Source organism: Moschus berezovskii, chromosome 5 (genome assembly GCF_049115385.1).
Source record: "Moschus berezovskii isolate FMDL1 chromosome 5, NW_MosBer_1.0, whole genome shotgun sequence".
NCBI classification, from domain to species: domain Eukaryota; kingdom Metazoa; phylum Chordata; class Mammalia; order Artiodactyla; family Moschidae; genus Moschus; species Moschus berezovskii.
In genome coordinates this window covers 111,416,570-111,440,842 of record NC_142464.1, presented here as the reverse complement: position 1 = coordinate 111,440,842, position 24,273 = coordinate 111,416,570, and the positions used below count along the sequence as shown (strand labels likewise).

The following is a 24,273-nucleotide window of genomic DNA, read 5'->3' as shown; positions in this document are numbered from 1 at the left end:
TTACCAGTGGCACAGAAAAGACTTTTTTTTTTTTTTAAACATTCCTGTTCAACATTAATCAACATTTAAATCACAATTTATAAATGTACAATGAGCAAAGTTAGCAGAAACAAAAAGATGGATTAGACAAACAGCTGGCAAACTGTGGCCCGTGGGCCAGTGTGGCCCAGGTGCCTGTTGCTGTAAACATTTATTGGAACCCCGCTCATTTGTTTACATATTGTCTATTCTGCAGAGGTCCTGAAACAGCAGAGGCTAGTGGCTACAGAGGCGGGTAGTGGCAGCAAAGAAAGCATGAGCAGTAAAGCCTAAAATATTTGCTATCTGGGTCTTTACAGAAGTTTGTCAACACCTGAATCATAAGAGAGAAAAACAAAGGGTGAATTTTAGAAGTTCATTTTGGGGACTTTCCTGGTTGGGAAGATCCGCTGGAGAAGGGAAAGACTACCCACTCCCGTATTCTGGCCTGCAGAACTCCATGGACTATACAGTCCATGCGGTAGCAAAGAGTCGGACATGACTGAGCAACTTTCACCTTTCAAGTACCAGTCGCTCAAGGGCTAAGACTCTATGCTCCCAATGCAGGGGACACAGGTCTAATCCCTGTTCAGGGAATTAGATCCCACATGCCACAACTCATGAAGTTGCACAGCTCACATGTGGAAACTAAAAACAAAAGAATAAAAACAAAGATCCCGAGTGCTGCAATTAACACCTGGAGCAGCCAAATAAACACACAAATAAATGCTTTTGAAAATAAAATGCATTTTTGGAGTGTTTCATTTAAAGGAGTCCCTCTGAAATAATTTCTTCTGGAATATACAAGTCTTTCAGTAACACCAAATTTCTCTCTCATTGCCTTTCCTGTCTTGAGGGAAAAGGTAGAAAATCTCTTTCCTTATCTCTAATTAGCTCATGGTAACACCTCACTTTCTTATTTCAAAAGATTTAACATAAAGTAGTGGGTGGTGAGGAGAAGGCAATGGCAAGCCACTCCAGTACTCTTGCCTAGAAAATCGCATGGACAGAGGAGCCTGGTGGGCTGCAGTCCATGGGGTCACTACTAGTCGGACACAACTGAGCAACTTCACTTTCACTTTTCACTTTCACACTTTGGAGAAGGAAATGGCAACCCACTCCAGTGTTCTTGCCTGGAGAATCCCAGGGATGGCGGAGCCTGGTCAGCTGCCGTCTATGGGGTCGCACAGAGTCACACACGACTGAAGTGACTTAGCAGTAGCAGCAGTGGGTCGTGAAAAGTGTCCCAAGGGGGTAGCCTGCAGACTCCAGCGCCACCCACTCTACAATGAGGATGCTATCCACTGTCTCCAGGACTTAGGTCACCATCAGCAATACCAGGCCTGGCCTAATGGTCAACAGCCTCCAAAAAAGTGTATGCTGGCAGTGCTGTATTCAAAATGCATAATCAACAAGGATAACCGACACTGTTACTGTGCAGCACTGGTAACTCTGCTCAGTGTCAGGTGGCAGCCTGGATGGGAGAGTTTCAGGGAGAATGGATACATGTATATACATGGCTTTCCCTTTGCTATCCACCTGAAACTATTACAACATTGTTAACTGGCTATCCTCGAATATAAAATAAAAAGTTAACAAAAAGCAGGCATTGGTGGACGTTCAAGAGCCGTCATGAGGCATAAAAACCATGCCAGCACTGGTTCCAGCTGCATCTTCAATGGAATAATGGCCTTCATGCTACAATTCTTTATAATTTTAGGAGGAAATAAATGGAAAAGGACAGGATGTGAGGGCGATGGCAGGGCAGAAGAAAACGTTAGGAGAAGCTCTGGGATTAAAAACTCCCAAGGCACAGTGAGTCCGTCCAACTTCCCTGAGCTATCTACTCTTGCAGGCGGGTGTGGTTTCTGGAAAATATGAAGAATTAAGCCTGTGGCTGCTATAAAAGGTCAGAACTTACTGTTCCTCAAATGTCCTGGTTCTTTAGAAGTCTGGTGGGAGAGTGCACCACTAGATTTGAGTACCTCTCTTTAAAAATAAAAGAACATCTGTTAGGTTGGCCACAGAAGAAAACTGGTTGATAGCCTTGATGAAATTAAGCTGATCTTCAAATGGAGGCAGAGAAAACCTCTTGTTTGAGGTCTTCTTCCTTTTTATTTAAAACCTCTCAGGGGATCTTCCACCAATTAAGGCTGCTACACCTCCTCTGCCCTCAGGGGGATGTTGCCTCCTTTACAACTTTGGGCCAATCATACATTCAACTACAACCTTACAATGAAGTAGCTGAAAAATGCTGGGAACATGAACAACAGACTTTACCGAAAGCTGGAAGATAACAGAAGAGTAATAAGCAGATACCATGCAACCAGGCTGTTTGATTGACAGGTTACAACTTGTCTCACTTTAGCCTGCTATCCCTGAAAGTGAAAGTGAAGTCGCTCAGTCGTGTCCGACTCTTTGTGACCCTGTGGACTGTAGCCTACCAGGGTCCTTCATCCATGGCACTTTCCAGGCAAGAGTACTGGAGTGAGTTGCCATTTCCTTCTCCAGTGGATTTTCCCAACCCAGGGATCGAAGCCGGGTCTCCCACATCACAGGCAGATGCTTTACTGTCTGAGTCACCAGGGAAGCTGCTGTCCCTGGTTACCTACAAATCCACTGCCAGGGAAGACTTGCCATCAATCACCCCCAGACTTCTCTCGGCCTCCCCAAGAGGGAGGCTTCTCTCAGCCGGCTCAAGAGGGCCCATCCCTGCAGGATGAGGAACATCAAGCTAAGTCCAGCTCCTTCAGGAGAGCCTATCTCCCTCCCTGTGACTTCACAGCACAGCCCTGGAAGAACACAATCTAACCATCCTCTAACTCATCGCGCATACGTGCGTGTGTGTGCGTGTGTGTGTGTGTCTCGTCTGTTTTAGTTCCCCAACCAGGGTGGGTTGGTGGGTGGGTGTGTCTGTCTGAGTTCCCCAACCAGGGGGGATGTGTGTCTGTCTGTCTGTCTTAGTTCCCCAACCAGGGAAAGAACCCAGGCCCTCAGCAGTGAAAGCGTGGAATCCTAACCTGGACCACCAGGGCATTCCTGAAAACACACACTTTAAAGTAATGGGGGGAGGGGGGAACGGAGAGGGGGTGGGGGAGTGGGTTTACTTGCATTCTTTCATAGGCATTTTACTGTTACTCAGCAGTAGGAAGATTTAAAAAAATGGACAAAGTCTCACAAAGTGTCTTCACTGGTTGGAGGGCTGATGCCAAAAAATAGTGTCTTTAATAATTTTGGAGTCAGATTTAAAAGCTCAAAGAACTCTGTAAAGAAGGATTTGCTTACTTTCAGGAAAGCAGTCACCATATCCCCAACCACAGACACAGAATAAATTTTAATTTGTAAGTCATGCGAGAAGTCATTTTCAAAACAATACTCAACATATTTTAGGAGGATCAAAATCCCAGAAACTCAATATAACAATCCAAGAGAATCGTTAGAGAAAATCTAGGTAATGAAAAATCTATTGTAATGTTTTGGTCTGAGACCTCAAGAAGCTAAATAATCTCAAAATGAGATTATTATCAAGCACATATAGTTCATCTTACAATTAAAAACAAAACAAGACAAAACAAAAAACAGGAATGACACCCTCAAAGAAGGAAAAGATAAAACAGAAGTGTGTCTATTTATATATATCTTCCCATCATTTTCCCACATCCACACCAAAAAATAACCCTAAGATTAGTTCTGTAACCTAATAGGGGTCTGGGTTACACAGACACACGCATTGTCGAAACACACCAGGGCAGTAAAGATCTGTCCATCTTGTGGCACTACGTTTTGTAGCAGAAGGGGAAAAAAAAACTAAATAAATACTTGAGTTAATGATATAACAGCCGAAGTATTTAGGGGAAAGTATGTTGATATCTGCAATTAATATAAAAAGCACAAAAGACAGATGACTGGATGGATACAGCAATGAAGAAATGAATAGACACACGGCAATGCTAGTAAAGTGAAAGTCACTCAGTCGTGTCTTACTCTTCATGATCCCATAGACTACACAGTCCACGGAATTCTCTAAGCCAGAATATTGGAGTGGGTAGCTGTTCCCTTCTCCAGGGGATCTTCCCAACCTAGGGATCGAACCCAGGTCTCCTGCACTGCAGGGGGATTCTTTACCAGTTGAGACACCAGGGAGTCCCTTGGACTACAAGATCAAACCAGTCAGTCCTAAAGGAAATCAACCCTGATTATTCATTGGAAGGACTGATGCTGAAGCTCCAATACTTTGGCCACCTGATGCAAAGAACTGACTCAATGGAAAAGACCCTGATGCCGGGAAAGACTAAAAGCAGGAGGAAAAGGGAACGACAGTGGATGAGATGGTTGGATGACATCACCTACTCAATGGACATGAGTCTGAGCAAGCTCTGGGAATTGGTGATGGATAGGGAAGCCTGGAGTGCTGTAGTCCATGCGGTGGCCAAAGAGACACGACTGTGCGACTGAACTGAATGCAAGTAGAACTGTTAATAATATAACCTGGGAATAAGGCTTTTTACTGCGGAATTCTTTAAACTTTTCTGAATGTTTGAAAATGCCCCTGTTATAATATTAAGAAAAACCACCGCAAGAGTGAGTAAACATGATAAGGATCCAAAAGACCGGCCAGGTGCCACATGTTTCATCAGACACATTCAGAGACTTAAGGGGCAATCTGAAGTTTTATCAGAAAGGAATACCTGGGGAGCATAACGTTCATCTAAAAAATAGCATGGTGGACTTTGGAAGGAAAAGAACTAAAGCGTGGTCCTGAGCTTGTGAGACACAGGACTCTCTGTGCTGTGAACAGAACTGAAACAGCTTGAGCGTCTGTGTGCATGCTGCTATCTTTGCAAGCACACTGAGCACAGCCTTACTTCTCTCCTTCAGAGGCAAGCCCTGGCTTCTGCCTCTACTGAGAAACTACAAGTGATCCAGCAGAGATACACACACCATTTGCAGGAGTAAGTTTTGGCTCCCATCTGCAAAGCTTTCAGGGTGGTCTCCCAGGAACCACGGTAAAGACAATCATCTTTCCTGCCTCCCTCCTCCCATCTTCAACTTTAAAAGAAAAAACAAAAAAACTGTTGCTTTTCCTGACTTGAGAACTAGGTTGTTTGGAGGTTTTGGAAAGTTAATCTTTGATTCTTGTCCTATTTCTTCATGTACTGATTTAGTGCCTATAAAGGAAACCCCAGAATCACATTTCCTTCTTCATATTTCAACGTGTTTCTCTTGCAAGTCCTTCCCTACAAAATTACCAAGCCAGAAAGCTTTGGATTCTATGGTTCTATTTTACTCAGTTTGAGTTGATTCTATGGTTCTATTTTACCTAGAGTTATGTTTGATATCTAAGGTACAAAAGGCCCAGATTTTAGATATGCATTTTACACAATTGAATCTGTAATACAATAGACGGTTACCTTATACCTACCAATCTCCCTTTCTGTATATTTTTTTCCCCTTGAACTAGTTCAAAATGCTGCTGCAATCAACCACGTCTCTGCCAGATATACTGAGGCTCAAGTCAGTCGGAACTTTTTCCTTACTCATTTAAAAGCTCACCTTAGTTCTCTGCTAATGGGCCCTGGGCACCTCTGACTTCTCTACCACCTCCAGCTATGGAGCAACTCAAAGTCGGCCACTCAAGGACTCCAAACAGGGACCATGGCTTTGCTGAATTTGGGGAAGGCAAAGAGGAGGCTGAGCAATACAGGACCAGATGGAATATTCTGATGACTGGCATAGTAAGCTGGTTAAGAGCATGGTCTCTGGAGTTCGTGGGGGTTCAGACTGGGCTCTGCCACTTCCTAGCTGTGCTCCTTTGGGGAAGTCATTTAACCTCTCTGAGTCTCAGCTCCATCGGTTGTTAAAAGGGATGGTGCTAATGATGGCGCCAGTTCCCCAAGATTAATATTAGGATTCAGTGAACTAACGACCGCTAAACTGCATAGTAAACAGAGCACTCAAGTGGATAAGAAAGAAGCCTGAAAACATCTCCCAGGTGTACCTCCAGCCTAAGAAGACTGTGTTCTTTATCCATTCGGGGTGGACACTTCCCTAATTCGCAACCTGGAGCCACCCAAGCCCTTGCTGGCGCCATGGCCCGTTTCAACACATCTTCTCCTTACCACACTCACAAGTGTTTCTTCCATTTTCTGAATTTCTGTGAGAAGCCCGACCATTTCTCCCTTTTCCACAGGACGGGGTAATCACACAGCACTCAGAAGGGTCTTGTGCACTGTGTCCCAAACAGGCCAAATAACTCCCATTTGGGGTTAGCACCATGAGCTGGAGTCTGATTATAGCGTGAGGTGCTCTCTGAAGCACAAGTACCCCCAGATCTAGGCACTAAGGGGGCCCTGCAGAGGAGGGATCCTCCACTACGGCACTATTGACATTCTGAGTCGAGTCATTGTTTGTTGTGGTGGCTGTCCTGTGCATTGTAGGAAGGTTAGCAGGGTCCTCTGCCTCTGGAGATCTCAGAAGACAGTGGGTAGCACACCCTCCTTCCTGCTTCAAGAATCAAATATGTTTCCAGAAACCGCCAAATACCCCTGAGGCAGCGGGGGGTGGTAAAAGAGCCTCAATACCCTTCTTTCCCTTTCTCCCTTACATTGAGAGCCACTGCTCGAGAGAATGAAAGAAGACCCCAAGTCACTGTCTTACTTTTCTACTGAGAAAGCAGACCGAAAACAAGCAGATCTTTCCTAACAGCTACATTTATGACTGGCACCTTCAAGACTGTCATGACTAGCTACCATCAACAGAGAAAGTCACAATCGCTAAGCTCTGGTTCCTCTTCTTTAAGATGGAGGTAACTATACAAAGGTTTAGGACTGTTTTTAGGCATTCAATTACCTAATGCGTACATAAAAAGCAAGGTGGCCCACTGTTAAAGAATCAGCCTCCCAACCAGGCGAGTCGTATTCAATCCCTGGGTTGGGAAGATCCCCCTGGAGAAAGAAATGGCAATGCATTCCAGTATTCTTGCCTGGAAAATTCCTTGGATGGGGGAACCTGGCAGGCTACAATTCATGGGGTGGCAAAGAGTCGGACACAACTTAGTGACTAAACAACAATGCATACCTAATGCTTAGCCCAGTGCCTGGCACACAGCTAAGTATTCAATAATTTTGAGCTATTAATAATAAATACATTTGGAGTCCAACAACATGAACACTGATGTCCCCCACCCCGTTCCCATTCTTCCTATGCCCTTCCCACTCCTCTCATCCCCAAGGAGGAAGTAAAATCATTCAATTAAACATGATACAATGGTCCCTAGAGCCGAAAACATCCCCCAGAATAGGTAGAAACAGGAGAAAACAAGGACAACCCAAGGATGGCGTGAGAAGCAGGAGCAAGCAGGTCCATGCATTTCATACTAAAAAGAGGCAGAAGGGTGTCTGTTTTATTCACAGTGAGTTTCTCATAAGTCTTCACATTTTATCCATGAAGGTTCCACCCACATGTATCTCCCCTTCCAAATCCTACAGGAGTTCCCTGAGTTACAAATACCCCGCAACTTCAAATGGTTGCATCGTCTCTGCCTAAATCCCCCATGGGGCAAGACCAAGCTGTGGGGAAAACAGTGCAGGGCATTAGGACAGACTGACCTCACGTTTCTTTTGCACGTTTCATCACCCTGATAGGAATTTTACAAATACCATGTTTCCCTATTCTCCCTCCCTTTTCCTGTTTCAGAGTCAGTTCATTAGAAAAAAAAAAAACAAAACACATACAATCGTGTTCCACTTTTTCCATCCATCCTTTGTTCCATTAGTAAACCAAGGAACACTGGCCGTGTGGATAAGTGTGTGAGGATAAAGACAGTTATCCTGGAAGTCTGGAGGAGCTCTGTAGAGGCAGTCACTTGCTGGGTAACCAGGGTCAGTCAATGAATGAATCTCCACTAGCCTCAGTTTTTTCATCTGTGCAGCAGGAATGATCATCTCTGCCGGACAGATGCAATGATCTCAAATACGCAAAATTCCTGGCTCAGACCATGTACATACATGTGTTAGTCGCTCAGTCATGTCCAACTCTTCGCAACCTTATAGATTGTAGCCCACCAGGCTCCTCTGTCCGTGGGATTTTCCAGGCAAGAACTATCCAGGCAAGAATACTGGAGTGGGTTGCCCTGCCCTCCTCCAGGGGATCTGCCTGACCCAGGGATTGAACCTGCATCTCTAACATCTCCTGCACTGCCAGGTGGGTTCTTAACCACTAGCATAACCTGGGAAGCCCCAAAACATAACAGAACAAATGACTGTTATTATCATATACCAAAACTATACATAAAGCCTCTATCCTTCAAAGTGTCCAAGTTTACCGACAGGAACGCTCCCAAGATAATTCATTTTTTCCCACATTCTCCCCCTGCCTCTGACATTAAACTCAAAGATCCCTTATACCACTCCTCCTCCTGCCAAAACAGACAAACAAAAAACTAACTGGAGTACAGGATAAACCATCCTATTCAAGCATGGTTTGTACCTTTTGTTTCATCAACTGCACTGTTTTCCATTATTGTTCCAAATGTTTGACATTTTGGCAGCATGAGTGAAGAAACGCTGGATTCAGCCTGGGGGCTTAACCTTTATCACATGATTTCATCGCTGTTTCTGCTGCTTTTTCTGTTCCAAATCCATTTTGGGGAGAAAAGCAGTTAGTACTGAGGAAACTATACTTTAAAGAAAAAAAAAAAAAATCCCAATACCTACTGAAATAACCACCCACTCTTATCGGCTCAACTATGAAAATACAGTGAAAAAAAGTCATTTCTGAATTAAATCAGAAATGTTTTCCTCAAGTAAATGAGTAATTACAGTGACTCTTACTGTCCTATGGTTTGGGCACAGTTTTTAAAGGAATTTCATAAAAATATATCTGAATTTTCCATTCCTATATATTTAAATGAATTTGTTTAAGACTTACAAAGTTAAAGACAATTGTCAAAAATATGTTTATTTTCTTATTGATTTTAAAATGAGATTGATAAGAAAAAAACAGAAAAGGCAATTTTTCAAACTAATACTTAAAAGCATGCTTAGAACTAATGATTTCAGCCTGCATGTATGATTCCAACTTCTACGGAGGTAATATTTAGGTTCTGTGTGAGCTTGCATGAACAGTATCTGCAAATGTGAATAGAAAAAAAAAAAAAAATCCCACAAAGGGTCTTCAATTATTACAAATTTGTGGGCTATACTAGCTCTAAAACTATGACAGTCTGGTAAGCAGACAAATGAGTGAAGTTCATAAACATGGGGTTCAGGGTAATTTCCATAACCAGAACCATGAACAGGCTGTAACAGCCATTAAACCAAAGTGGCAGTGTGTTAATACCTCCATTCCTACCTTGGCTCCTAGCACAATGTATAAAATAAAACCTTGTTGTGGTCAGTGTTAACTGGGCTATCTTCAGCTTTTAAAAATGTATTCTTAGCATGGCATTCAAAGCATAAAATATCTGAAAGTCTTTATTTGTTCCTTCTCAAATTTAAGAGAAAAATGACAATCTCAAAAATCACAACAACCTAAAGGAACCCCAATCTCATCTTCTTTTCCACTGTATGTTGAATAAACCACTTATCAAATGTATACAAAGAATAATTCAATTATGTGAAAACATTTAAGATGTAAAGAAAAAGCTGAAAAGGAACACAAAGATACTTGGTCAAACTCTTGAGATTTAAGAAAGATATTTCTCTCATCTTAATTACAGTTAACTTTAAAAAAATGTTTCTTTTACTTTACTGAACTTCAAAAAGATTTTAAAGAGTCTAAATTATATCTATTATGGTCAAGGAAAAGTGAAAGACCAAAAACTCTGCTAGAAAGTGAGATGCTATCCACAGCAAAACAGAGATGGCAAAATACCCCTTCTTCCCAGAGTCAGATGTAAATCACCTACAGAAATAAGATTCCACTGAGAGTTACACTAATAATACATTCATTCCCGACAGAAACAAACACATATTTTCACTTCTTTCTGGAGAAACTGAGGCATTCAGGATTTCCCAAATGTCTCCAAGATGAATGAGTGGTATCTGGCTGGTGATTCAGGAGTCCCTGGCACTCAAACCTACCTTTTTTTTCCATTCAGTGAAAATCTACAAAGAACACAGAAATCCTGTTTAAAACTTTAATCCTTCTGAAAAACAGGATGAGGCTTTTACAAGTTTGTTAGGAAGTCTTCTTATTAAAAAACTACCAGTTTTTGACAAACTACTCGAGTTGATCTTGAAAAATATACCTGAGAAAACATTCATGAAAATTCTGAAAGCATGAGGGGGTAAAGAAAGGAGACTAGCTTCATCACATATCAAAACACATTATAAAGGTACAGTCATTGGGTTGACGGTGGTTCTTGAACAGAGAACAAAATGTTTAGTCTGGGGGCAGGAAGGTGGGGGGTGGGGTGGGCTGGACCACCCCTCCCACTCCTTAAACCAAAATAAAATACACAGGAAAGAAAAATGTAAATAAAGATACATTTTTTATTTTCAAAAAAAATGTCACTGATACTCAAAGAAACTTTCTGGAAGTATCTACAAAAAAACTAATACCTTCAAGGGGAGTGATCTAAAATGAAAGAGAACAACTGTGAATATTTATGCATCGAAAGCACTGCGTACACATTTGTAAAGCAGAAACTTAAGAAGATGGTAGGAGAAACAGAATCTCTAATTGTATGAGACTTTATTCATCTCTCAGTCCACAGCAGAATAAATGGACAAAGAGTATGGAAATAACGTAAAATAGATGTAATGTGCAAACCCACATATAACTCTGGACCCTGAAAATAAGAATATACCTTCTTTTCACATGTTCACAATACAGTCATAAAATTACCATATGTTATGCCACAAAAGGGCTACAGCTAAATAGATGAAATGAATGTATGTATGAAAGTAAGTATAAAACGGAGATAGAAGAAAGATGATGTGATGATGAATATAGGCTCCTTGAAGTAACTCTATATCATTAAATAGAACCCTGATGCATGCAGAGGGTAAGAACTTTCAGTTCCTCTAGAAGTTTGTTGTGATTTTTTTTTTTTAAAGCCACAGAATCCCTTGAGAAAAAGGTACTTAAAACCATCTGGTACTTCCTAAAATATCCAAGGTAGAGGATTATCTATTTCTATATATAAACTAAAAGAACACCACCTCCTACTGTATTTTCAAGTTTAATTAACTTCAACGAGAAGTTCATTCCTTGGCTTTGCTTAAACTTAATATATACAACTTATTTCTTCAAGATCTGTTTTAGACAGAGATGGAGGCCATCTTTCACCCCACTCCCCATAACATGTACAGAAAGATGCTTTGTAATTGACCTTTTAGCAATGGCAAGCCACTCCAGTACTCTTGCCTAGAAAATCCCATGGATGGAGGAGCCTGGTAGGCTGCAGTCCATGGGGTCGCTAAGGGTCGGACACGACTGAGCGACTTCACTTTCACTTTTCACTTTCACACATTGGAGAAGGAAATGGCAACCCACTCCAGTGTTCTTGCCTGGAGAATCCCAGGGACAGGGGAGCCTGGTGGGCTTCCATCTGTGGGGTCACACAGAGTCGGACACAACTGAAGTGACTTGGCAGCAGCAGCAGCAGCCTTAAAAACCGTTCTTACAATCTACATCTTCATCCCCTGATGGCTGTCCTCACTGAGCTAGAACTTCTCTATCATATCCTTTGTTTGATGCCTTCCAAACTAAGAAAACGTCCTCGAAGGTTTCTTTTTCCATATGTTTGTTTATATGTATGCAATAACTAATGCAAAGTCTTAAAAAAATATAATCTCTGTTTTTAAAGTTCAAGTTACATTGTTATGGAACTCATTTTGCCTTCATTAAAATAAAATGAAAGAAAAAAAACAGGGCTGAGTTTTGATAGAATTAATTCACAAATTCTATTTTGAGAAACTGCTCCATGATGATTATTTCTTAAAACCATATTTGCCCTGTTTTAAAAATGCCATCCTTCTAACCAGCAACACTTATTTCCACGCACATTCTGAAAGGATAATTAATTCTAACTTGTCATGATTTGCATTTTCTCCATTGCAGGTTAACCTCCTTGAAGGTCTTCACAGCCCACGTGGGACCACGTTCCCCACACTCCCTTCTTCTCCAGCCCAGCTCGGTTTCTGTCATAGCACCGAACGCAGTTTGCTGTTGCTCTGCAGCCAGTTTGCTGATCTGTCTACCTGTGGGAAGGGAGACCCAGATCTGTCTGAAGCAACACAGGGCCCTGCTCACACAATGCTGGCTCGGAGTGAACAGTGAGGCTCCATCAGCTCAGGATACAGAGAACCGACGTGAAAAGCGCTGTCCATGCATGGGAATCAGCCACAGTCACTAAGCTACTAATACTGATAGATAATCTTTAAGTGGGCTTCCCAGGTGGCGCAGTGGTCAAGAATCCACGTGTCAGTGCAGGAAACACAAGAGTTGAGGGCTCAATCCCTTCAGGAAGATCCCCTGGAGAAGGAAATAGCAACCCACTCCAGTATTATTGCCTGGGAAATCTCATGGACAAAGGAACCTGGAGGGCTGCAGTCCACCGGGTCGCAAAAGAGTCGGAGGCTACTGAGCACGCGTGCGCGTGCACACACACACACACAAAATCTTTAAATAGGTAAAAATTAATACCCAGAAGCAGTGAATTCTAATAACATTCCATAATGCACTGATACCTCCAAAGCAGAAAAAACACCAGGCAAATTCATCTAGGCAAGGCAGCCATGCAACAGACCACAATGCTGGGCCTCACAGCTTTTCTGTTTTTGTTTTCCCAGAACAGCTGTCACTACCATCACACATGCACGGACAGACAACTTTGGAGCATGTCGTGAAATATTTCTGTTCGTAAAATAGGTCTATATTTTCTGGAAGGTTGGAGCACATCATCAGCTGAAGGCACGCGGTCACCACCTTTCCTGGCAGGAACCCAATTCTAATAATTTCCAGAAGCTTTACTAAATGAGACAAGCTAATTCCTGCCTGAATTTTTTTTTTTTTTTTTAACTAAGTGCACTGAAGTAACAACTTCTAGGGCCATTTTGTAGTTATGAAAGAAAGGGTGCATATCTATCCTTTATTACATATTTGATATATACATATATTTATATATAATATATATCCTAATATATATACATATATTTATATATAATATATATCCTATATTATGTATCTGTGATATGAGTTGTGGGTTGGAACTTTCTTCTGCGATTTTAGCAACAGCTGATGCTTTAAATTTGGTTTTCTTTTAACATTCCTTTACATACTGGAAAAAAAGAAAGGAATGTTGAGCACCAAAGAATTGATGCTTTTGAACTGTGGTGTTGGAGAAGACTCTTGAGAGTCCCTTGGACTGCAAGGAGATCCAACCAGTCCATTCTAAAGGAGATCAATCCTGGGTGTTCATTGGAAGGACTGATGCTGAAGCTGAAACTCCAATACTTTGGCCATCTGATGTGAAGAGTTGACTCACTGGAAAAGACCCTGATGCTGGGAAAGATTGAAGGCAGGAAGAGAAGGGGACAACAGAGGATGAGATGGCTGGATGGCATCACCAACTCAATGGACATGAGTTTTACCAAACTCCAGGAATTGGTGATGGACAGGGAAGCCTGGTGTAATGCAGTCCATAGGGTCACAAAGAGTCAAGACACGACTGAGCGACTGAACTGAAACATTCCTTGATAAGTTTCTTTATCAAGTAGCCCAATCAATTTAAGAAATACCAAAGGGAATTTCCTTTATAGAAAAAAAAAAAAGTTGTGTTTTTAAGTCATACATAAATTTAAAACATTTCCTAATAATCAAATGCAAAACTGATCACATCTCAGAACCACTACTTTCACAGCCACAACCACAACAGACCATGAAGACAGTACATAACTCACAAGAAATCAAATGAATGGCTATGGGTGAGCATATATTTTGAAAATCATTTTGGTGGTTTCTCCAAAAAGTTAAGCACAAGACTCATAAGACCCAACAATTTCACTCCTAAACAAGAATAATAATCTACACAAAGGACCTGCAAATATTCAAAGCAGCATTATTCAAATACCCCTCCCCCACCAAAAACAACAAAAAAAAGGCAAAACGCTGCAAATAACAAGTCTATCCTATCCACACAATGAAATGAATCATGCAGCAATTAAAAGGACAGAGCTACTGACACCCGCTATGCCACAGATAAACTTCAAAAAATTACGTGAGTGAAAAAAAGCCAGGTGCAAAAAAAGACAAGGTTCCATGCACATGAAGCACCCACAAAAGGCAAATGTACCAGACAAAAAGTAGATTAATGGTTGGATGGGGCATGAGGGGAGATAAAATGTTCTAAAACGGATTCATGGAGATAACTGTATTATTCAGTAAAGGAACTAAAAATCACTTGAAAAGGCCAAATTTTAAGATCTTCATTATATGCCTCAAAGTTGTAAAGAGAGAGGGGAAAAAAACCTTGGGCTGGGAAGAAGCATCCATAAAATGAGAAGTAACATGGGAGATAAAAGATCTGGGTGACAGTGAACATGCCTTGATTAAAGCTAACCCCTATCCATCTGCAAAAAAAAAAAAAAGTCACTTACCACAATACCCAAAAGACCAAAAGGAGTGGAGAAGCTTCTACTTTGGTCTTTAAAATAATAGATAATACCATTAGCTTAGGGGTTTCACCACAGAATTATGGGTAACCTCAAAGAGAAACCAAGTTTCATTTTAGGTTAATCATGACAACTGTCAAGACTTTTAAAAGCCCACAAATTAAACTCACATGAAGTAAAATCTAATGATTTTCACTTTATCCTCAGAAAAACAGGACTGTTAAAATATGTTTCTAAGATGTTTGTAAGAATAGGTCCCTGTCATGAGGGTTAAAACAAAACTCCTACATTATCAGCAATATGATAGAAATGATCAAATTCAATCTTTTATGACTTCCCATCTAGGGCTTTTTGTCTTCTGGGCAGTTTTGGCCCAAAACAAAAATTAAGTTTAATTGGTTTACTCTGAAGTTTACTGAAACCAAGTGACACAGACCACACTGTTTATTCGTCTCTGTATCTTCAGTTAGCAGAGCCTCATTGTGAAACAAACGTAACATACTGGGTTTCCCTCTACCCTTTAAGTATCCTAATGTTAGTAAATGTTGCTGCCTGATTTTTTCCATGTGGTACAAAGTTGGTATTCACACAGCTTTTTTTTTTTTTAATGGAGACCTAGCACAAGTATGCCTGAACTCTAAGAGGGAGTTGAGAGAGAAAGGCAGATATACAGACTATAAAAAAAATAACAGAAAAATGTAATTACTAAAAATGTAAATGCTATGTGAAAATTACTTGGAAAAAAATATAAAATGAGAGTTTTAGCTCCTGTTTTACAGTCTAGAACTTTGAACCAATAAGTGTTTTTAATCAAAAAAACAAAAAATCATATTTTAAATAGTTTATTAACTCAGCAAGAAGTTATTTTCCTTTAAAAAAAAAAAAAAAAACTTAAAATCCTAAGATCATGAACTCAAATTTTTACCAGTGTTTTAGTAGCTAAAGTTGCCACCTTACTAGGTAGGTCATCTCACTTAGAAATATTGAAGGTAAAAATATATATATTATTTTGTCAATCATAAGACAAAAATATGTAACTCCTGCAAACCTGGATAGGAAACAGGTTTCATACTTTCACACAAAACAATGGGAACTGGTTAATTTTATACCTCTTTCCATAAATTCACATCCCGAGCAAATCAGGTACACCTGTATTTTTAAAGCAAAGAGAATGAGGAGAGGAAAACCATTTAACAAGTTACCCAGATGCACGGTTACCCAGGATGAAAGCCACAGGACAGTCCAAGCTCTTGCACCACTACCAAAACACATGCCCCACATCAAAACTTAATTACACTGCACACCACTTTGTGAATTGAGCTTCATATTTTATCGACTGCTCTGCTTTTGACAGGACAGTTTCCTGAAGGAAAGTTCCAAGAATTGAAAAGTTCCAACACCCACATACCAGAAAGCGTTTCCTGAATTTTGTTACAGGAACTGACTTCTGCTGTAATTTTAACATTTACTTTCCAGAGGAGTTCCATTTAAAAATTTTTGTTGCAGATTCTTCGCTCAATGACAGAACACCTAGACAATGCTCTTGTTTAAAGGGTGGGGGGGAGGGGAAACAAACTTTTATCTCAGTTTCAAAAGTTGGGATGTGGCTGACTGACTCACTGGTACAACTGACTCAGTTGTAACTTTTCCCCTGGACCAAAACAACTGCCACCTGACAGGGGACAGGGCTGGGTGGTAAGGAGGGTGGGGGCATGGAGTTAGCAGTTTTGGGAGGGAGCCCAGAGTAGACATGAAAGGGTCGATTAGGTAACCAGGTCCTTAGGAAGTAATTCTTGGGAAAGCTCGGCTTGAGCAAACATTGGAGGTTGCTTCTTGGTATCTCCCTTTTCATATTTTAAATATAGGTGCATTTGGACATTTCAACTAACAGAGTTTGTAATTGGTATGTAAATTTATAAAAGTAGACATCTTCCTTCTATACCAACCTCTTGTCTATTTCAGTGGCGGGGGGAGGGGGAACACGTGTACCAATGAATATATATTAAATCAGAATGTAATGGCATTACATGATATAGTTTATATGACACTGTATCTCTCTCACACACACTCGATTTAACCAAGAGTGGTAGGTGGGCCTCTGGCCTCAGACCCAGCAGGGCTCCTCTACCCAAGCTCAACCCTGGACCTACCCACTAGGAATCTCTAGGTGGGGGTGGGGGGAGTGTAGAATCTGCCTGTTAAGAAGCTCTCGTGGTGTTTCTTGTGTCTAGTCCGGTCTGAGAACCTTGACCTTAATATAGCCACCCTGTCCCTAAAATACTCCTTCACTTTTATTTGTTTCATTGCCCAATCAAGCGGTAAGCAATACTGGAAAGAAAAGCAAGATCCTTTGTGGGTAAAACACTGGCAACCCAGTGACTCAAGAGTCATCTCCTGAACTCTCCCCAGCCCACCCAAACAAGGATCAAGTGGCCCACAGGCCTTCAGGCATTCACCGTCACGTGAGCCATGGGGGAGGAAGGACAGTCTTTGGTACTTTCAAGACGTGGGGGACTGTGGGTGTCCCTCTGGAAACACGATACCTAATCCCCAAATCAAGACAATTTAGCTGTCAATAGAAATACAATCTATTTCCCCCTTCTGTTTGCTGCAGTTCCTTTTGACAAGATGTCACTACTGGGATTTCCTCTTAATATATTAAATCTGACATCAAATTACAGCTTTGAGTAACAGCCTTAAGAACCTGACAGGAGTCCCCGATCTGGTTAAATTAAAAAAGAAGTCACTAAACCAATGCAAGAGAACAACAGACGTTCACCAGAGAAAAAGACTTGCAGGATATTAAGTCGGCTGGCTTTGTGGCCATCAGGTTAAGCTTTAACTCGCTGTGGGTAGATACGAAAAGGCGAAAGTTTGCACAGGGGCAGGATTCTCAACACTGATCGCTGCCAAGACACAAAAAGTCAGCGCTGGGATGCTTATTAAAGTTAATTTTTACTTTTGGGTCTCCAAGGGCATTAACACCAAAAGTTATAAATCTTATCCACCCCCCTCCCCCAGGGCCTAAAGCTAAACGTCATCTGCTACAGACATGCTCGAGCAACAGATTATTTTGCGTTCTAGTTGCTGTTATATTTCGAGTAAAGGAACACATTTACATTCGTACAAAAATGAATGAAGGGGGATTTTCCTCATGGCACGGTGGATTAGAATATGCTTGCCAAAGCAGGGGACAGGGGTTCGATACCTGCCAGGGGAGGAGCCCACATGTTGTGGAGCAGCTAAGCTCAGCAACAACTACTGAGTCTGCAGGCTGCTACGACTGAAGCCCGCTCACCTAGAGCCCGTGCTCAGCAACCAGCGAGTAGCCCCTACTTGCTGCCAAGTAGAGAAAGCCTGCACACAGCAACGAAGGACCAGCACAGCCAGAAATAAATAACTTTTTAAAAATAAAATGAAGAACAATCTGAAGCAAAGCTAAAAATACTACAATCTGGCTCCCCCCAATTTTTTTTCACTGAAGGAAAAAGGATAGGTAACCATTTAAGCTGTAAAAGTTATGCAGCCAACCCATATCAATAAAATGAACCACAACAGAGAGGTAACGATACCCAAGCTTGGTATGTTTGTACTTCTGAGCCAAGAAGTTGTCCTCAAGGTGCCGGCTGTATTTCCAACGGGTACGGAAGGTAAAGTCAGAATATACTGTAGCCGGCAGGCCTTTCTCACCACCATGTCACGTACAGGACTTCCCCTTTCAGAGGACAGATTTTGGAAATACATTTATCGTCCTATCTTGGGAAGCAAATGAAATGGAGAACTTTGCTAATGGAAAACTAAGTTTAGATATTTAGAAGCAATCAAGTTGTGTGTTACAACTCAAAGCAGTTATGAAGCTAACCAGCTTTACAATTCCTCCATTTTACAACTATTAAGTAAATATGTAGATTCGCATGCTCAAGACAAGGGACAGTACCCAGATAAAGGTGATCTCTCTTATCGATGACTAAGATAATGAATATATTTGACATTTAAGTTGCTTAAATGAAGCATTCACTGAATTCCATTTTCAAAAGAGTATAGAACCAGTTAGTGAACACCTTTTCATGGTACAGTATGGAATCCCCTAACTCTCGTGAGACCGCTTGAGTCCATTTTGCCAAAGAAGATCCCCATAAATCAGCTGATTAAAAAAAAAAAAAAGACTCAATTCTCCTACCACCTTCATCATGGTAGAACCTGTCATCTGAGTCAGGAAGCTCAGTTGGGCTCTCAGGATAAACTAGAAGGAAATCACTTATGGGACCTGTCTGTTTCTCGTCTGTCAAGGACAGAGTTTACAGTGGTGTCATAAGGGAAAAAATGAAGACATTCACTGGGTCAAAACGCTGCCTAAATTATTTCCCTCTTGAAATCACTTCCTTGAACTGCACTTTCCAAAACACCAAACATTCTACTTTGATATTTGCTCATATTTAATCAGAGCTTTTTTGCATTCATGAATTTTCTTCCAAGGTAATCTTTACAAAGCTCATAAATCGGGGGTGGGGGCAGAGGATGGGGCAAAACTGGTTCCATACCAGTTTAAGGGCCCTGCCTTTTGCAATGGAAAACTTTCCCCATCAGAGTCAGAGATCCACCAGAGTCAGAGATCCACCAAAAACCAGCTTCATAATAATCTTGGGAACAATCTGACTTTCCTCTGTTATTTTTTTTAAACGTCATTAACTTTAGGCAAATTCAAACAAAAAACCTGTGGGAGAGTTCACTAAACCTAACTTCCTTTTGCAGTTTGTCTGAAAACAATTTTTTAAGATGCTCTTAGCCACTAGAGGCTACTCTACTAAAGAAGCAAGTTCAACTCCCCCAGTCTCACTGGAGCACCCCACCCCACCCTACCCTGGAGGTGGGGGTGGGGAGGATGGACCAGGGGTTCTCAGGCAGCACAAGGTGCATTTAAAACCAGTTAATCCCTACCGGTAGTTGAAGAGACATATGTGCTCCTTTCTAATGCTCAGGAACTGCTTCAGTGAAAGGGTTAGCAGAGATGAAGAATCAGACAAAGCCCTGTTTTCTCTTTTATCCATCAACACATTCCTCAATATAACGCAAGCTAATCCTCATAGAAAAGAATCGATCTACAAACTGATAGGACTTTATGCCTTCCCCTACCCATCACAGGGTTTCAGTTCAGTTCAGTTCACTCGCTCAGTCATGTCCAACTCTTTGTGACCCCATGAATCACAGCACGCCAGGCCTCCCTGTCCATGACCAACTCCCGGAGTTCACTCAAACTCATGTCCATCAAGTCGGTGATGCCATCCAGCCATCTCATTCTCTGTCGTCCCCGTCTCCTCCCGCCCCCAATCTTTCCCAGCATCAGAGTCTTTTTCCAGTGAGTCAACTCGTCGCATGAGGTGGCCAAAGTACTGGAGTTTCAGCTTTAGCATCAGTCCTTCCAATGAACACCCAGGATCAATCTCCTTTAGAATGGACTGGTTGGATCTCCTTGCAGTCCAAGGGACTCTCAAGAGTCTTCTCCAGCACCACAGTTCAAAAGCATCAATTCTTCGGCGATCAGCTTTCTTCACAGTCCAACTCTCACATCCATACATGACCACTGGAAAAACCACAGCCTTGACTAGATGGACCTTTGTTGGCAAAGTAATGTCTCTGCTTTTTAATATACTATCTAGGCTGGTCATAACTTTCCTTCCAAGGAGTAAGCGTCTTTTAATTTCATGGCTGCAATCAGCATCCGCAGTGATTTTGGAGCCCCAAAAAATAAAGTCTGACACTGCTTCCACTGTTTCCCCATCTATTTCCCATGAAGTGATGGAACCAGATGCCATGATCATAGGGTTTACCAGTCCACAAAAGATGGTGGGCCAGGCTATATAGGTCTATGAAAATAGTTTCCAAGAGCTTTAGGTTAGAATTTGGAAACTAAAGCCATGGTCTGTAACTATTTCACATTAAAGGAAGCAAGTTTGTTACAATTCTCATAGGAAGTGTCATCAATGTATCTGCTCTGCTTCTAGATCCCCAAGAACTGCACACATTGATCTGAGAGAGGAGGCATAGAGTATGCTCTGCTTTAACCAACGTTGTACTTTTAAGTAATTGCCTTTCTGCACAATTCTGAAAAGGCAAACCATATAGTTGATGTTCTCAAAATACTGACCCAAAATCTAATTTTTAAAACGTCGGCAATTGACCTTTCATTCAGTAAATGTCTTCTATATCTAGCAGAAGAAATAACACAAAGCAAAACAAAACAATCAATTTGGTCCTTTAAAGTGAAGGAGAGGATTATGCAACCTTAACTGATGAAAGTTCACAAGCCAGAAGATACTTCAGGAGTCCCTCCTTCATTCAAAGTACTTCTAGCTTATGCTGCTGCTACTGCTAAGTCGCTTCAGTCGTGTCCGACTCTGTGCGACCCCATAGATGGCAGCCGACCAAGCTCCGCCGACCCTGGGATTCTCCAGGCAAGAACACTGGAGTGGGTTGCCATTTCCTTCTCCAAGGGATACTAAAAATATGAGACAGTATCTTTAGGAGCTGACTACAGAGAAGAAATACACATGAAAGATTAGCACCGTCCAGTGCTACAAAAGGCAACTTCATCTAAGTTTCCATCTACCTCTTCTACTCAAAAAACAACTGAAAACACATTATTTAAGCAGTGCACAATGAAACTATTGTGGTTGGAACAAGCTGAGCTATTAATGTTTAGATCCAGTGAGTCCAAGAATCTAAATTAATTGTTCCAAAAGCCAACGGGTGCGGCAAGTCGCACATGGACAAGATGTCACTGCCCCAGACTGTACATCACAGGTGACGGTTCCTTTCCTATTAGCACTGCTTGGGCAGCGGGGCCCAACTTGAGGGTTCCCGGAAATCCAAAAGGACTCGCAGTCTTCTCCATGTGTTCTCTCTCTGGATGTCGGAGAGACACTGTCCCACAAACACTACGTCTAAGTGAGCTTGAACCACATTCCAGCTATAAGTGAAGAAAGTCTGTATTCACCACTTGTGAAACACGGTCCAAAAAGATACATGCACCCCGATGCTCACAGCAGCACTGTTTACAACCGTCAAGACACAGAAGCAACTTTACAATCCATCAACAGAGGAATGGATAAAGAAGCTGTGGTGTGTGTATGTGTGTGTGTGCGTGCATATGTGCTAAGCCTGCCTCTGACTCTTTTCGACCCTGTGGACCAAAGCCTGCTAGTTCTTCTGTCCATGGGATTCTCATGGCAGGAACACTGGAGTGAGTTGCCATGCCATGCCCTTCTCCAGGGGATCTTTCCAACCCAGGGATCAAATTCATGTCTCTTATGTCTGGAAGCAGGTTCTTTACCACTAGTGCCACCTGGGAAGCCCTTGTGTGTGTGTATAGTGTGTGTGTGTGTGTGTGTATAGTGTGTGTGTGTGTATAGTGTGTGTGTGTGTGTGTGTGTAGTGTGTGTGTGTACAGTGTGTGTGTGTACAGTGTGTGTGTGTGTGTGTAATGGAATGTTCCGTCCCGTCACTCAGTCGTGTCCGACTCTTTGCGACCCCGTGGACTGTAGCCTACCAGGCTTCTCCGTCCATGGGATTCTCCAGGCAAGAATACTGGAGTGGGTTACCATTTCCTTCTCCAGGGGATCTTCCCAACCCAGGGATTGAACCCAGGTCTCCCGCATTGGAGGCAGACGCTTAATGTTACCCAGCCTTTAAAAAGAATGAAATAATGTTATTCACAGTAATATGGATGGAGTCGGACATGACTGAGCGACTGAACTGATACTGAGTGAAGTCAAACAGGAAAAGAAATGACATTGCTTACATGTAGAATCTTTAAAAAAAAAAAAAAAAACAAATGAACAAAAAACAGAAACGGACAACAAACTAACTTATGGTTGGGGGGGAGTGTGGGTGGGGAAGAATAGTCTGGGAGTTTGGGACTAACATGCACACACTGCTATATTTAAAATGGATAACCAACAAGGACCTACTGTACAGCACAGGGAGCTCTGCTCAAAGTTATGTAACAACCTAAATGGGAAAACAATCTGAAAAGAACAGATACATGTATACGCATAACTGAATCACTCTGCTGTACATCTGAAACACAACATCGCTGATCAACTGTACTCCAATATAAAGTTTATAAAATCAGTAAACTACAGGAGAGTTAAATTCTGATGTTTCAGTGTACTGAAACACTGGGAGTTACACAAAACAGTAATTTGAAAGAGTAAGTAGCAGTTTAGAACAATGCTTATCATATAATATTGCATGAAAACAAAATTCAGATTATATCTGTAATGAATGTAACTGAAATGATTTCTGGACTCTCTGAAGAAGAAATACAAAATAAATAAAACACAGTTATTGATGTGGTAAAAAGAAAGAAGGCTTCCCAGCTGGGAGCTAGTGGTAAAGAACCTGCCTGCCAGTCCAGGAGACCAAGAGATGTGGGTTGAGTCAGAAAGATCCCCTGGAGGAGGGCATTGCACCCCCACTCCAGTATTCTTGCCTGGAAAACTTCAGGGTCAGAGGAGCCTGGCAGGTTACAGTCTATGGGGGTTGCAAAGAGTTGGACACAACTGAGCATGCAAGTGCATGCTTGCACACACACATATAAAAGGAAAGAAAATGCACATTTACTACTTGTGAGACACACTCCCATAATGCAGACATAATGCAAACAAGACATCATGGCCTTGTGGCTTTGTTCCTAGTTCAAGGGCACATCTGAAGGCCATGTAGAAGAGCGGAATGTGTACAGTCTTCCTATTTCAATCACCAGCAAATTGAACGACCATGCTGATAACTCGGATTTCTACATCTTGCAGCAGAGTATTTCTGGCAGGAACTGCTTTTTTGTGCCTTTAGATTGAGGCTCTGCAGCTCCCCTTTGACACCTCATCTCAGCATTAAAGAGGCAGCCTGGAAGTGAGGAAACGCTGCAGGCTGCTCAGGAGTCAGGCACTGCTCCACCTGGGTAACCTCAAGCAAGAAAAGACTGACTGGGCCTCAGTTTCCTGAACAAACGTGAAAAAGTACTTACCTATTAAGTGACTGCAAAGAGTCAACCAGGTAATCCAATTACAACTGCTGTGCCTGGCACACAGCCATGTCCAATTTAGCTATTACCTCATTTTACTCTTCATTAGTCCAAGGATGCAGACACTGAAATCACTCACACCTGAGTTCAAATCCCTGCTTTCTAGCTTTGAGCGCTGTTAGATACTATTTAATTTCTTAATCACAATGTCTTAATCCAAGGTTTTGATGCCCTGGACCCTTCGGGCAGGTTACATTTCAGTCAAGGCTAGTAAAAATAAAGATGCAACTGTAGTTTCTCAGCAAAGTTTTCCTATACAACACGGCCCCAGAACCTCCTTCTTAGAAAAACCAATAAAATGGGGGCAGGGGATAAACCACTAAGAGAAGAGGATTAATTATATACAAAGCACATAGGAGACACTATCTACAGAGTGAAGTTCTCTTCCTAGAAAGTTCTATCTCTTAGGAAAAAAATTTTAACTCATCAAGCCTACACTTCAACAGGAAAGCATCTATTTCTCTGACGAATCTGGGTCTTCAGATCCGACTTATGTTTAGCCTTGTAACGTTCCTCCAAATGACTCTACAACCTCAAAAAAGCAACTTGAGGAGC

At 41.7% G+C, this 24,273-nt stretch overlaps 1 protein-coding gene across 9 annotated transcripts in view; it reads right to left on the bottom strand.

Annotated features, from left to right (window-relative positions):
• AFF1 (ALF transcription elongation factor 1) overlaps nt 1–24,273 on the bottom strand; it is a 198,501-nt gene that overhangs the window by 116,668 nt on the left and 57,560 nt on the right. The gene's annotated exons all lie outside the window — the stretch shown is intronic.